Source organism: Salminus brasiliensis, chromosome 5 (assembly GCF_030463535.1).
Source record: "Salminus brasiliensis chromosome 5, fSalBra1.hap2, whole genome shotgun sequence".
Classification (NCBI taxonomy): Eukaryota; Metazoa; Chordata; class Actinopteri; order Characiformes; family Bryconidae; genus Salminus; species Salminus brasiliensis.
Window position 1 is genome coordinate 37367395 of NC_132882.1, and position 14306 is coordinate 37381700.

At 39.2% G+C, this 14306-nt stretch overlaps 1 pseudogene; it reads right to left on the bottom strand.

Annotated features, from left to right (window-relative positions):
• Positions 1-9197: 9197 nt before the first annotated feature.
• Positions 9198-14306, bottom strand: LOC140556632 (claudin-10-like; annotated as a pseudogene).

Genomic DNA, 14306 nt, shown 5'->3' on the forward strand with positions numbered 1-14306 from the left:
ATATATAAAGGATTAAACTTACAATGAGTATTAGAACTTATAGTTCCACCCATACGGATCTTCATTACAGTGAGGCCTGACGTTAGTCACAACTGAACCTCCTTGCTACTGCACATTTGAAGGAACAAAGATCATTCAAGAGACCACATATTACAGTATAATGTAGTATATTTATTGGCTATGCAGATGTTCATAAGCCTAAAGGAATGGTATGGAGTTGAGGAATGATGTAGTGAAGCCCATAGGTTACACTTGGGAAAAGAGAGTGGGATCTGCTCCCAGACCAAATTTGATAAACTGAACATGAACTGAACGAACATAAGATGTTTAGACTGGACATACTTTCGGATTTACGTGAGAGATGGTCCAGCTGTGTCTGCAGAAAGTAGACCACGTAAGTAATGGTGGGGGCTAATGAATATTCCTGGATGAAATGCAGACATCCTGCATATGGGAACAGTAGAACAACATATGACGTGTAGTAGAGAATAAAACATGAGGTGTTCCTTTGTCTGGGAGTGAGAGCAGAGGAGCACCCTGAATTGGCGGACTCTCTCCACACTGTACTTTTGACTGGAATAAAATGTTTCATTGTTACAACTGAAAGACTGTAATCACAAGTCTCCTTTCCAAAAGAAGTCCTCCAAAGAACACCACGACAGTAACACGTACATGTCATTGCAACCAGCTTTAAGAGTCTCCTCAGAAACGCTAGCCATTCAAACTTTAACAGAGTGAATCATGATGTCTTACTAAGGAGCCAAAAAAACCCAAAAAAAACACAGTCCTTCGCTTCTATATCAAAGCACATGTTCACTGGAGTTTGGGGAGCTCAGTCAAGTTAGTTTGATATTGGATCTGCTGATATTTACTTCACCCCTTTGCTCACTCACAAACAATGTCTAAAAAAAAAGTCACGTCTGAGATTTTAAAACAATAGAGAACAGAGAAACTACAATCACTTAATTTACTCAATATTTCCAGTCTTTTCATTTTGACAAGGATATTTCATCAAAATAGACAGAATTCATGCAGCAGGTGCTGTACATGGTAAAAGTGCAGAAGCCTACAACGCTCACAGAGATAAGGAGCTGCTGGGGTTAGTTATAAATACAATCAAACAGAGATAAAATGAACTTCCTTACTTTAGACAATCTGAACATGCATGTAGTGCATTTTATAACAAATAAATCACTATTTTGCCTATAAATGCCTATTTTAACGTTTTACATAATATTGTTCCAATGAAACCATATCACATACAAATTCAAAATCAGCTGTAGTGTACAGAGAAACATCTGATAAATATATTACTACACTTAGAATAGACAGATTACAATTTGCAAACAAGTACTTAAGAGAGCCAGTGGAATTCTGGAGAAAGGTCTTGGACAGATGAGACTAAGATTAACCTATATCAGAGTGAAGGAAAGACACAATAATGTGGACTGCCTCACTAGTGCTTGAAGGGGGTAAAATTTGGTCTGCACTCACCCTCTTATTACCAGTACACAATGCAAACAAAGAAACAAACAAACAAGAAAAAGAGAAGCTTTCTGCAAAAGCAAAACACCACAAAATCTCATGAACAAAACACACAAGGCTTGACTGAATATATAAAGAATTAAACTTACAATGAGTATTAGGACCTATAGTTCCACCAATTCATTACAGTAAGGCCTGAAGTTAGCCACATCTAAACCTCTTTGCTGCAGCATGGTCTCTCCTTTTGGCTTGTAACCTGGCCTACTTCCTTTATACCGCCACATATTGGATGGAGTGGGAATAACCATGAAAAAAAACATGCTATCTATCCCAACACTGGAGTCACATGGGTGTCAGCTATGGCTTCAAGTAGGCCTAAGTTGTAGGAATTGTTTATGCCAATATAGAAAAATAGACAATAGGCAAGTGGCTTAAAGGTCCAACCACAACAGGCTCAATGAGACATAAAGAACCAGCAAAACAGGCCCAATGAGACTAGAGATGCATCTTTCAGATATTAGGATCAGATATTGATTCCGATATAAACAATGCAATGTTTGGTCTCACTGACTTCATATTTCAGAATAAAAGCCGGGCAACACTGATGAACACGAGTTCAAAATAAATACACGCAACTATTCATCAAAATTACTGCATTTTCAGCTAAAAAAAACACTATTCAGGAGTAACAAACAACATGAGAACTAGCAAACAGTGAGTAGGCAACTGAAGATCTATCATCCAGGATAGATAAACAGACAGAAAGAGCATTGTGGATGGATGGAGAGAGAAGAGCTTTTTAAAAGAACAGAAAGGAAAGCAACCCACAGAAACTTACTAAACTCTGTTAACATGGCTATGCCTAATCTCACCCTACATACCCAATCTCACCACCTTTACTGGTGGTACTATTTCCACATATTTTTGTGGAATTTTATTATCCTGAACCGTATCTGAACCTTGGTCCTTGGTTGGAGTTGCTGAGAGTCAATTCAGGAGTGATTCCTTTATCCTACCTTTGTCCTCTGTGTGTAGGTATTCACATATCCATATGAAGAGTAAGTTAGTTGTAGGAAGTGTAAACAAAAAAAATAAACAAATAAGAAAAAAGAGAAGCTTTCTGTCAAAGCAGAACAGGATCTTCATTACAGTGAGACCTGAAGTTAGCCACATGTAAATCTCTTTGCTGCAGCATGGTCTCTCCTTTTGGCTTGTAACCTGGCCTACTTCCACTATACTGCCACATAGTGGATGGAGTAGGAATAACCATGAAAAAAAACATGCCATCCATCACAACACTGGAGTCACATAGGTCTCAGCTATGGCTTTAAGGAGGCCTAAGTTGTAGGTCTTTTATGCCAATATAGAAAATAGACAATAGGCAAGTGACTTAAAGCCCAATGAGACATAAAGAATCAGCACAACAGGCCCAATGAGACTAGGATGCACCTATCAGATATTAGGATCGGATATTTGTCCAGATATTAACAATGCTCGCTCCCCTTTGGTCTCACTGACTTAATATTTCAGAATAAAAGCCAGAGAACGCTGATAAATTCATGATCATCAATAAACACAACTAATCATCACAATGACTGCTTTTTCACCTAAAATCATCTGTTGAGAGTCATATCTCATATGAAGACATATTTGAATAGCCTATCTTTTGAAAACAACAAAATCTGGCATGTGTGTCTGATAAAAATAATATGTAATTGTAGTGCAAACACTGTGCCAAGGTCCTGCACAATTGTTTCTTATTTTAGTGACAAATAAATAGTAATTTAATGCATTTACATGTGTGTGTTAATTTGTTGTATTTTATTTTACAAAGTTAGTGAGGTCAATCCACATCAGTCCTGATGCTTTAAGTCTCTCCTACATGGTGGGGTATACGGTTTATTTATTTAACAATGGTTTTGGATCAGTATTGCATATCTATCGTTAAGTGTATGCATTGGTCTAGGAACTGAAAAAGGCTGGTGCATCCCTAAATATAACATATAGGAACAGAAGATCACAGCACTGTTGTGGTCTGTTTTTGACTTCACTAGATAACAGAATATGCCTACATTGATAAATCCCCATATGTTTCACCCTAATTGGTGAATGTTTAAATTCAAGTCCTCTGGAGAGACAATATTATAGAATAGGCTAATGGACATTTACACCACATGCTGCAACAGCAAAACAATCAGCTTTCTGATAAATTAATCTAGTCTATCAGATTATCCTACCTGTAGTTTTACTGCTGGAAGCACTTTCTAATAAATTCATCTAGTCCAGGAGGAGACCAATGAGATGAGATTGTCAGTGTTGTTTATGTTGTAATATTTCACATAATATTGACACATTGACCAAAATAACAGAATCTTAAAAAAAAACTTTGTCAATATATCACTGTCAAATACATCAAATACTGTCAATAATGCACTTCAACATGTAGAATATAAGGTAAAGCAAAAAATAATGAATAAGTAAAAACAATCATTTCTTTTTAAAATAATATAACAACCATTAAAGCAGATGGAAAATTACTTACTGATAAGTAAGGTAAAGAAATCGAGCCTAAAATGACAGCCAATAGCTTGTTGCCAAGGTCTGGTCTGCTTCAGAGTCGGCCAATCAGCGCTCAGGGGGGCGTTTCCTCAGCTCCTCTGCTAGAGACATGCTGTGGATCAGAGAAAGAGAGAACGCTGGAGTGAAACAGGATAGAGAGTTTTATTAAGACTTTTTTTACATAAAATCGCTCATAAAGGTGAACTTTGAGAAGTATGGCTGAAACGACGATTTGGATTTAGTCTGCATTTGATTCGGTGAGTGTACTGGGTGAATCTTTTGGTGCATATTAATGAAAAAGAGTAAAAAGAAAAGCCGATAGAGTTGAAGCTAACATGCTGAGCTGCACTGCAGTTTGTTTCAAGGGGTCTTGTGCGAGTGGGCAGTGCTAGCCCCCATTTCATGCTGCTGATGAGTGTTTATATTGAAAGAGGGAAGCATAATTGGTGTGGCGCAACAGATAACACCTCTACCTGCCAGTGAGCTACCACGTTGGAGACTAGGGTTTGATTCCCAGTCTGGGTGGCTATGCTGTGCTACACCAATAAGAGTCCCTGGGCAAGACTCCTAACACTACCTTGGCCCTCCTCTGTAATACAAGTAACCTTGTAAGTCGCTCTGGATAAGAGTGTCAGCTAAATGCCATAAATATAGAAGCACTTTGTAATTCTGTAATTCCATATTGTAGTCCATCTGTTTCTCTGCATACTTTCACCCTGTTCTTCAGTGGTGAAGACCACTACATGGTGAATGGTGAGCTATTCTTAGCACTGCAGTGTTAAATGTCTGTACGAGTCCAGAACAAATCTGTAGACTGCATGTTTGGTGTGAAAGCAACATTCCTGCAACGTCCTTAAATCTACATGTCCAGATCACTCAGATTTGATGGCTGATTATGAAGTCGTGATGAGCCGCTAGTTAGCATGGCTGAGTGACCCGTGTGCAAAGCCACTGTAGCGTTAGTGGCTTGTGCCATTTGTTGACAGGCATCAGTGACGGGTGCCATTCGTAAAGTGGTACGTGCCAGTGGATGTCATTTTCGGACGGTGCAGTGCCACTTCCTAGTGCCAGATGCTGATTAGGAACTGAACCCCCTTTCAAAGCGTGCCTCAGCTCCTTACCTACTGGATAGGCTTGGCTTTGGACCCAGGTTATCTTACTAAACTGAGAAATCTTGCTTTGTGAAATGACCCCCAGGAGTGGCTAAATGTTTACATAGGATTCAACTGATTTGTTAGATGAACAGAATTACTGACACGTTTGATTCATTTTGTTGCTCTTGGCATGCAGGTATCCCACCAATGCAGAGTATGTTCAGGCTGCCGACGCTTTCATTGTAAAGAGCCGTTTCCTGAGGGATGTTGAGGAGAAGTTTGTGTTTTTTTTAAATAATTTTATTATTGTTGATCACAGAAGCGTAGTTGGTGTAACATTGGTGGAGAGATTTGCATAATTTCTGATAACTTGTGTCTTTGCTGAAGGAATCATGCATTGTTGGAGAGGATGCTACGTCTGAGGCCCACGTTAAGGTGTTGCATGAAGTACAGGACGACACAACCTGATTTAATGATCGTGAAGGACCACATGAAGAAGACCTTTGCATTGGCAGCATGGAGAACTAGCTAAGGGAATGGCCATTGAAAACCTCCTGGTTTTCTTAGGGGTAAGTGGAAAAATGTAATGGGAGAAACGGCATAGCCATCAAATGTGATGTGATGAACCAAGTATGTAAAATTGTGTTTTTAATAATCTGTATTCTAGTTTTTTTACTCTTTGCTACTGCCTTCATCACTGCACTTTATTACAACATCATAATGAGTGTATTTTCTGCTTTTACCTTACAGTTGTATGATGAGGTCGATGCCATCCATCCTTTAATGGTGTACGTTTGTCACTGCTTCAGCTGAAACAATGCTGGGAGTTTTTTTCTCTAAAGGACTCCTCTTCAGGAGATGCTCACCAAAGTGTATGCATGCCATTTTTGTCTCTACCAGCAGACCTACAGAATACTCTTAAATTCATTGATACTCTCAGATGTGTACAGTTTCAAGAAAAGGTGCTTCAGTGTGTATCTAATATTACACACAATGATGTTTAGTATTCTCTTGGTGTTTGTGTAATGAGCCGGTGGTGCTGACACATCCTGTTCCTCTCTTCCTCTTTCACCTCCGGCTGAAGATATGCTGGCCGACACCGGTCAAGGCCGATGTGAGGGGGTGCACTGGGGACGGAATGTGCCCGAACACTGCTAACAGGTAGCAAAAGAGTAAATATGTTATACAGTGATGATTTTGCTTCTAGCTACATAAGGGAGTGGACTGATAATTGTAGCATAACCAAGGTGGGGTACAAAGACTGAGAAACTGTTCTGCACTGAGGAAGACTTTATGCATTGTATTGTCTTACTCCAATAAATTTGTTACTCACTTTGATGCAGACTCAGAGACTCAGTTTTTCATTTCTATCACGGTTTTTCCACCACAACAGAAATGATGTGACCTTCTTTTAAAGTGAGTGTGTGTGTGAATGGTTGTTGGAGGCTGATAGGGTAGATAACAAAAAAATATAAAACAAATTAGAGGAGGGGGTACAAATGAGTTATGAAGGAAAATTTTAGTTCAATGAGGCTCTATAAAAATTTTATTAGTTACTGGAAAAAATGCACAAGTTCAGATCAAACAGCAAAACCCAGTGCACATAAGTCACTCAGCTCAGTTTCAATGTTAGAAAAAACTTCAGTGTCAAGTATTCATGAGATATTTAACTCAACTTTCATCAATAATAACAGTCTTCTGAACTTTAAATGAGAACCAACAGTTTTTTTTTCTTTTTGTAATAATAATTAAACGTCCTTTCCTTTTCCCCCATGTGTAATATTGTGTCAAAGTGTCAGACAATGTGTCTAAATCTTCACTACCTGAGTAGACTAAGGCTTTAGGTGTGTTTTGAGTGTCTGCTTCTCTTTTCTGTGTGTCTGTCTTTCTCTGCGGCTCCGTTTGGGGGTGCTCCCGCTACTGACGTCACTCGCACAGTACTCTGGGAAGTGTAGTCTCGGGTTGGCTCGCCAACTTGGATACAGGAAAATTCGCATAGCAGGAGTTTACACTTAACAATCTATATTTACCCTTAAACAAGATGCTAATCCTGCTAGCCTACAGCTTGGCAGCTGAAACGAACTCCTTTAGCCAAGGTAGATATCTCACATTTATTATTGATCTGATAACCGTTTAACTCCCTTATCAACACTATCATCTTGAAAATATACCCTTCTTGAACAGCAATTTATGAGAGTTTATTAAACTCGGGACAAAATAACACTGGAAAAATGAGGAATGGGGGTATTTTATATCCTTTTTGGACAGTTTAGCGACAATTTAATCTTAATAACTGCTCACAAAATTGGCGACTCATCATCAGCTCTGGACATGACTGGTTCAAAGGTTTGAACTGCCTTCTCAACCTTCTCAAATCCACTTCTCTAACCTTCATCCAGAAACAGAGGACTAGTAAATGTTCACTAATAGATGATCCTATGCAGTTAAACTCATTTCTGGATCACGAAGGCAAGAGGAAAAGATCTAATTGACTCTGAAAGAGGGTTCAGTATTGGGACACAGATGGCAGTAGCCTCAGTCTCAGACTGCTCATCTGGTTGAAAGCACACATTCGCGGTCAGTGAGCGTGATGTTCATGTGATACTGAGATATGTACGAAAAATGGAGGAGCAGATGTTACTCAGATGATGGAGAATGGCAGTGCAGGATATAATCAGCTTGTCAGCATGAACAGTCCATCCACACCTACATAGATAAGGGTGTTAAAGCCAGGCTACTGTGCAGAAACCGCTTGATACAAAGACAAACGACCACCTGAGAGCTCAGCAGTATGACAATCTCAGGCACTGTGAGACAGTCTGATTTCTAATGCTTCACCATATTCTCCACAAGTGGGTGAGTGCATGTGTGGCCTACCTGAAGAGAACAGTACAGGCCTGAATGCTTGACCCCTACAGTAAGTGGTCTGGTGGTTTGGTTATGCTGTGGAGGGCATTATGCTGGTCTGTAAATGATAGAACTCAAATCTTATGGCTTTCAAACTCACCAGATTTCAACCTAGTTGAACTTCAGTGGGACTCATGCCTTAGCATCCTCCACCACCATCAATAAAACTGAGGGACTATCTTTTAGAAGAGTGGTATTCAACCCTACAGAGCAGTTCCAGAAACTTGTAGAATCCATATCAAGGCACATTGAAGCTGTTCTGGAAACTTATGGTGGCTCGACACCTTAGTGAGACACATTATGTTGCTTTTTCTTCCAGTTGTCCCCCATCTGTGTGTGTATATGTAGCCAGGTGAATAAATACACCCTATTAGATTTGGTTTGCTTTAATAGAGCTACAATAGGGGTATATCCCTTTGTTGGTCACCTGGGGGCGATAGTTGCCCAGAGCCCAGTAAGAGTGAATGCTTTCAGCACAGAAGAAGAATATTCGCTGTAGTGTGCTATGTGCTTGCTAGCAGAGAGAGATAGCTGGGTTAGGCAGTGTGTATGATGAGTTTTATCAGCCATTAAACAGGTCAGTTGGTCATTTTAGAAGAAAAATGCTAAAATACAATTGATGAGTAGAGTGTTTATCACCAGTTTGTTATAGTTTGTATGCCAAATATTTCCTCTGTGTTCATACAGCTAATGTGAGAGGAGGAGATGAGTTCTGTGATTTAGGTGTGTGTGTACAGATCTTTTACACACAGAGTGAGTATTCATGTTCGAGTTTCAGTAAAATCTGGTTTATTGATGTTTTAAGTGAAAGTGGTGTCATTTTAATGTTGTGTTTATCTTATCCAACAGCCACTACCGTATTATTTGTATATATCTGTGTTTTATTTTCCTTTTTTGTGTGATGTACATGCATAAGTTTACTCGGATGTGTATTTGAAATTTAGTATTGAAATAAATGGACCCAAAAATTTAAGTTGTCGTTCCGCGTGTACTTTCCCGGGCAACAATTTTTGGTACCAGGAGTGGGGTCCGTTTAATTACTAAGGAAATGTTAGGGTTTTTATGTGTATGCATCATACAAGTCTGAACATAATACGGTAGTGGTGAAGAACAGGGTGGAGGAACCGTGAGGCCTGGAGGACAATCGGATGCTCAGCAGTTGTGGTGGTGGCACTTCCGGTCAACATCAGCGCTCCAGAGGGCGACGCGGAGAGACTGCAACAAAGACATTGTTCCAGTGAAGTCGTGGTGTCAGCTGCTGTTGGTGGAAGAGAAACCTCATCCTTTGCCAGGGTTGTGGTAGGGACTGAAAAGACTGTAGCGTTACTATGTCTCAGTCAAGTGACGAACAACCAGGACCACATGTGCAAGAGCCAGAACCAGACTTGCATGAACAGATCAGAGAGTTGCATGCTAAGCATGAGGAAGCTATGGCAACTATAGCTACCCTCAGTAACAGATCCTATGTTTATGTTCCAAGGGAAAGACACATTGTTCCTTTCAGTGGTGAGTTTGATAAAGATGGCAGGCATATTGATGACTTCATTGAAGAAGTTGAATGTGTACTACGTGCTAGAAATTTGTCTGATCATGACCAATATGATTTTGTAATGTCACTGTTAAGGGGCCCGGCTCTAGAGGAGGCACGCATGCGCGGTGATTCTGACATTAGCAATGCTAGTGATTTGTTCACCTACCTCAGAGATGCCTTTCGTGACAAACGCAGTACACCTCAGTTGTTGCATAGCTTCTACAGCCGTAGACAGCAGGATGGGGAAGATATAAGAGAGTTTTCACATGCTTTGGCCCAAGCTCTTAGCTTGTTAGTGAAATGTTCTCCTGATTTCATGATTAATGAGAGATTAGTGCTGAGGGACCAATTCATAGAAGGGGTCAGGGATTCTTCTCTTAGGAGGGAGCTCCGAAAATATGTTAGAAATCACCCTGATTCATCTATGATAGATGTGAGAGAGGAGGCTCAGTTGTGGTTTCTAGAAGAATCTTCTGCAAAGGCCAAGGCAGTTAGACCAAAAGGTAGTGGTAGTGGTCTGGTACAGTGTTCAGCTCTTCAGGTGCATGAACCCCCATCAGTTACCCTAGAAGACGTGGTTAAAGTGGTAGTACAGCAAAGCAATGCCATAAGTGAATTGACCCAAGCAGTGAAGGATCTTACAGTACACAGGGGTAGTGCAAGTAGTACTGTCAGCAGGCCTAGGGTGAAACCAAGGTACACAGAAGATGGAAAACCAATCTGTTTCAAGTGTGAGACTCCTGGCCATATTTCCAAATACTGTCAGAGAGAGATATAGGAGGCACTTTTCATCAAACTAGTTTTGACAGGTCGTCTCGATCAATCAGATCATGCCACGTCATCAAGCCACGCCCCCTGCATGTCCCTCCCTCGACCAATCAGAAGCGTGCATTTTCACCGGAAGTCCCGCCTTCTGGATATCCCTCCTTCCGGAAGTCCCGCCTATTGTGTTGCCGTCCAATGGGATAGCTGGGCACTTTTCATCAAACTTTTTTGACAGGTCTGTTATCTATTCTCACATACCAATGCCTAGCCGGGGTCAAAAGGTCTGAACGAACCTAGACCCTGATTCATTATCTGTACTTATCTGACTTATGAGTAACTCATCTGTTACTCAAACACCCCACTCCACCCCACACCTGTGCCCATGTGTATGTGTATGTGTTTGTGTGTAAACAAGGGAAGCCTAGCCGGTGTCAAAAGGTCCGAACGAACCTAGACCCTGATTCATTATCTGAACTTATCTGAGTTATGAGTAACTCATCTGTTACTCAAGCACCCCACCCCACCCCACACCTGTGCCCATGCCCATGTGTATGTGTTTGTGTGTGTGTGTGTGTGTGTAAACAAGGGAAGCCTAGCCGGGGTCAAAAGGTCCGAACGAACCTAGACCCTGATTCAGCAAAATATAGATATCCCTTCGGACATCTGTTACCCATTGCCAAACCCATCCTGTGCCACGTGAGAGAGACGGAGAGAGAGTTGATCAGAGATCTATAGACTTTTATTTACGAGTCAATTACGTATTACACGCAATGATTCGGTAACATCATTTAAAAAAGGCGCCCAATCAGGTGACCGAGATACATACGATCGAGCAAATCAGAGTATGCAACGTCATAAGTCTCCACCCATTCATTCAACAGGCCCTGTAGGCCGAAGGATTTAAAGGGTCAGTGTTTGTGCGGCGGTTAGGGTTAGAAGATATCCGTAATAATCATGGCGTCCGATACTCCCAAAAAGATGAAACTGACTCTGGCTAAAAGGCGATTGCGCTTGAAAGACACAGACACGATTTTTGCATGGCTTTGGCTAACGGCTATTATTTCGGGTTCTATTTTGATCAAGAAAATGACAGAGTTGTGTTGTACAGCGGGCCGACATCAAGTTTTGCGGATGCCTCTGAACTTTTTTCCTTGCAACGCGATGAATGGCATACTTTCAAATGACATTTTGGTTGTATGTATACTTATATTAAATTTAGATATTCGGATTGCAAAGTGATATTGTGGATCCTTTTTGTCACAGGTCATCAATAGCATTTTGTCATCATTATGACCTGCTACATCTTGTTGCCTGTGGATATTGTACATTTATTATTCAAATATTGCACAGGGCTTACCTCTTTTCCAGAGAAGTAACACATAACAGCACTTCCAGCTATAATCAGAGATGACCCTCCCCAGCCTATGAACACTGCTGCACCTATTTCAAATCTGAAGAATGAACAAAATCTTCAGCCCTCACCACTCCATGTGCAGTGCTTTTAAGAACGGAGAGGAGATGAGGTAATGATGTTAAGCAAAAATGTCATGATACAAAACAAAAAAGTTGAGAGAGAAACGTGTAGGAAGGAAAGGAGATTTGGGCAAATTATCTCTCTCCCAAACCTTAATTACTTCATAACTTTATAACTACCAACAAAAACAACCTGTTATTTTACTGTGTTTTAGTGAGCAAACATACATTTTGGTTTTTATGCATTCCTAAATGACAAATGTAAAAGGATACAAGCTAGACAAAGCATTGAATGGAGGATCCAGTGTTTACAAAGTTTGATGTTTTGGCAACTGTTTCTACTTTTTTGGTTCTTAAAACATTGTATTGACATCATAGTTAAAATGCCAAAGCACTTTGTGAAGTTAAATTAATAACAACTGCTTCTGAGCTCTTCTAAAATGTTGAATTGTGGATGTAGCTGTAGTATGCCTATGACTAACACTTGAAAAGTTACATGCTGCCTGGAAAAAAGTGACCGATCTAGAAGATGTGTCATTGGAACTCAATAAGATGTTTTTACATGAAAATTCAATTTTATCAAGCTAATATCAGCATAAAAATTTATACAATTATAGACTTTACTATTCTAAGAATAAACTATTGGAAATATGGAGTAGCGTGTAAATGTATGGGCACCCCTAGTCAAAATATTGTTGTTTACTGTGAATTGTTCACAGTAACAACTGATCTTCAAAAAGCATAATTTACAGATAAAAGTCTTTTCAACATTTTAAGAAATGTTATTGTACAATTTTTGTTTTGTACAAATATAAAGTGAAAAAAAAATAGCACCATGAAAAACGTTTTACCATTTTTTACAAAGGAATCTTTGGAGGTGTTACTAAGTATAGACCATGCAAGGTGTCCAAACTTTTGTATCAGGCCCTTTTATCTTTAATTTCTATCAAGCTTATACCGGCATAAAAAATTTATACAATTATAAACTTTACCTTTCAGAAATGTCATTTTACTATTCTGAGAATAAACTCTTGGAAATATGGAGTAGCATGTAAATGTATGGGCACCCCCTGGTCAAAATATTGTTGTTTACTGTGAATTGTTCACAGTAACAACTGATCTTCAAAAAGCATAATTTACAGATAAAAGTCTTTTCAACATTTTAAGGAATGTTATTGTACAATTTTATATGTATAGACCATGCAAGGTGTCCAAACTTTTGTATCAGGCCCTTTTACCTTTTAGAAATGGTAAAATTAAAACTAATCTAAAATTAAAACTAATCTAAAGCTTAAATAAAGAAATTACAATTTGTTTAACTTTCATCACTGTGCACAGACATTAATCAGGTGAACTCAAACATGTACATGCCACTGTATAGGAAATAATAATAATAATAAGCGTATAAACTTATAGTTAATAGTTCACCCGCAGACAAACTACATGCTTAAAACATCAACATTTACCTCAAACCTTCATTTCTTATGCAATTCTGAATAGACCTGCTTATGTGTTTTCTAAACAAGTAGATCACATAAAAAAAAAATAAATAAAAAAAAAATACAGAAAACTAAAAAGAAAATTCTTTGCTTATTGACTGCATTAGATTTTTGGTCAAACAATCACAATCAGGCCCAGATTAGATTTAATAGATTATTTAACAACTATCAATAACTGATGAGCAGTTTCAGTTTCAAGGGTGTTTATTAATGATAAGCCTGCTAAAGCGTTAGTGTGGGTGTTTTAAACGTATATATATAAAATGAGGGGAAATCAAAGTAAATGCAATTATGTTTTAATGGCATTAGTATATGTCTTGAACATCACTTTTCAATCGGCTTTACATTTATTTCAAGAAAGTAAACATTTAAATTTCTGTGTGAAAGCATGTTCACCACATCTAAAAATAGCTTACTTCTGTGGCTTGTAGTTTGGATCCACATATTGCACCTGTGTACAGTATCATACCACTGAACCCTGTGGCACAAAAAGCATTGCATCATTTCTGGAATTATTTTACTATGAATTGAACAAGAATGAAGTTTGAAGGCATCATACCTAACGCCATATAGGTCAGGGCAGCTGCAAAAGTTACCCTGGCATTGGCAAGTTCAGAACCTCCAATCTTAGTATATTTCATTCCAATTAAAGCAAGCACAGCTCCCCAGAATCCCAGGATTACAGAGACAATAGCCAGGGCACGGCACACATGCAAGAAAACTTAAGAGACAGTGGTGAACTAGTTGCTGAACTTCACTGCACTGTCTAATTCAATCTAAAAACATCTGACATTGGTGGTCAAACTGTAAACTGTTTTTTTTTACCTGGCAGTGTCATCATGGATGGGTAATATTTGCAGTCCATCCACAGATTGGAAAAATATTTGACAGTGGTAACAACGACTTCTCCCAACAGTACTCAGTGGGCAGAGTAGAACAGTTCAGTAACCAGCCACAAAGACAACAAATGAAGCAACCAATCTCCATATACAT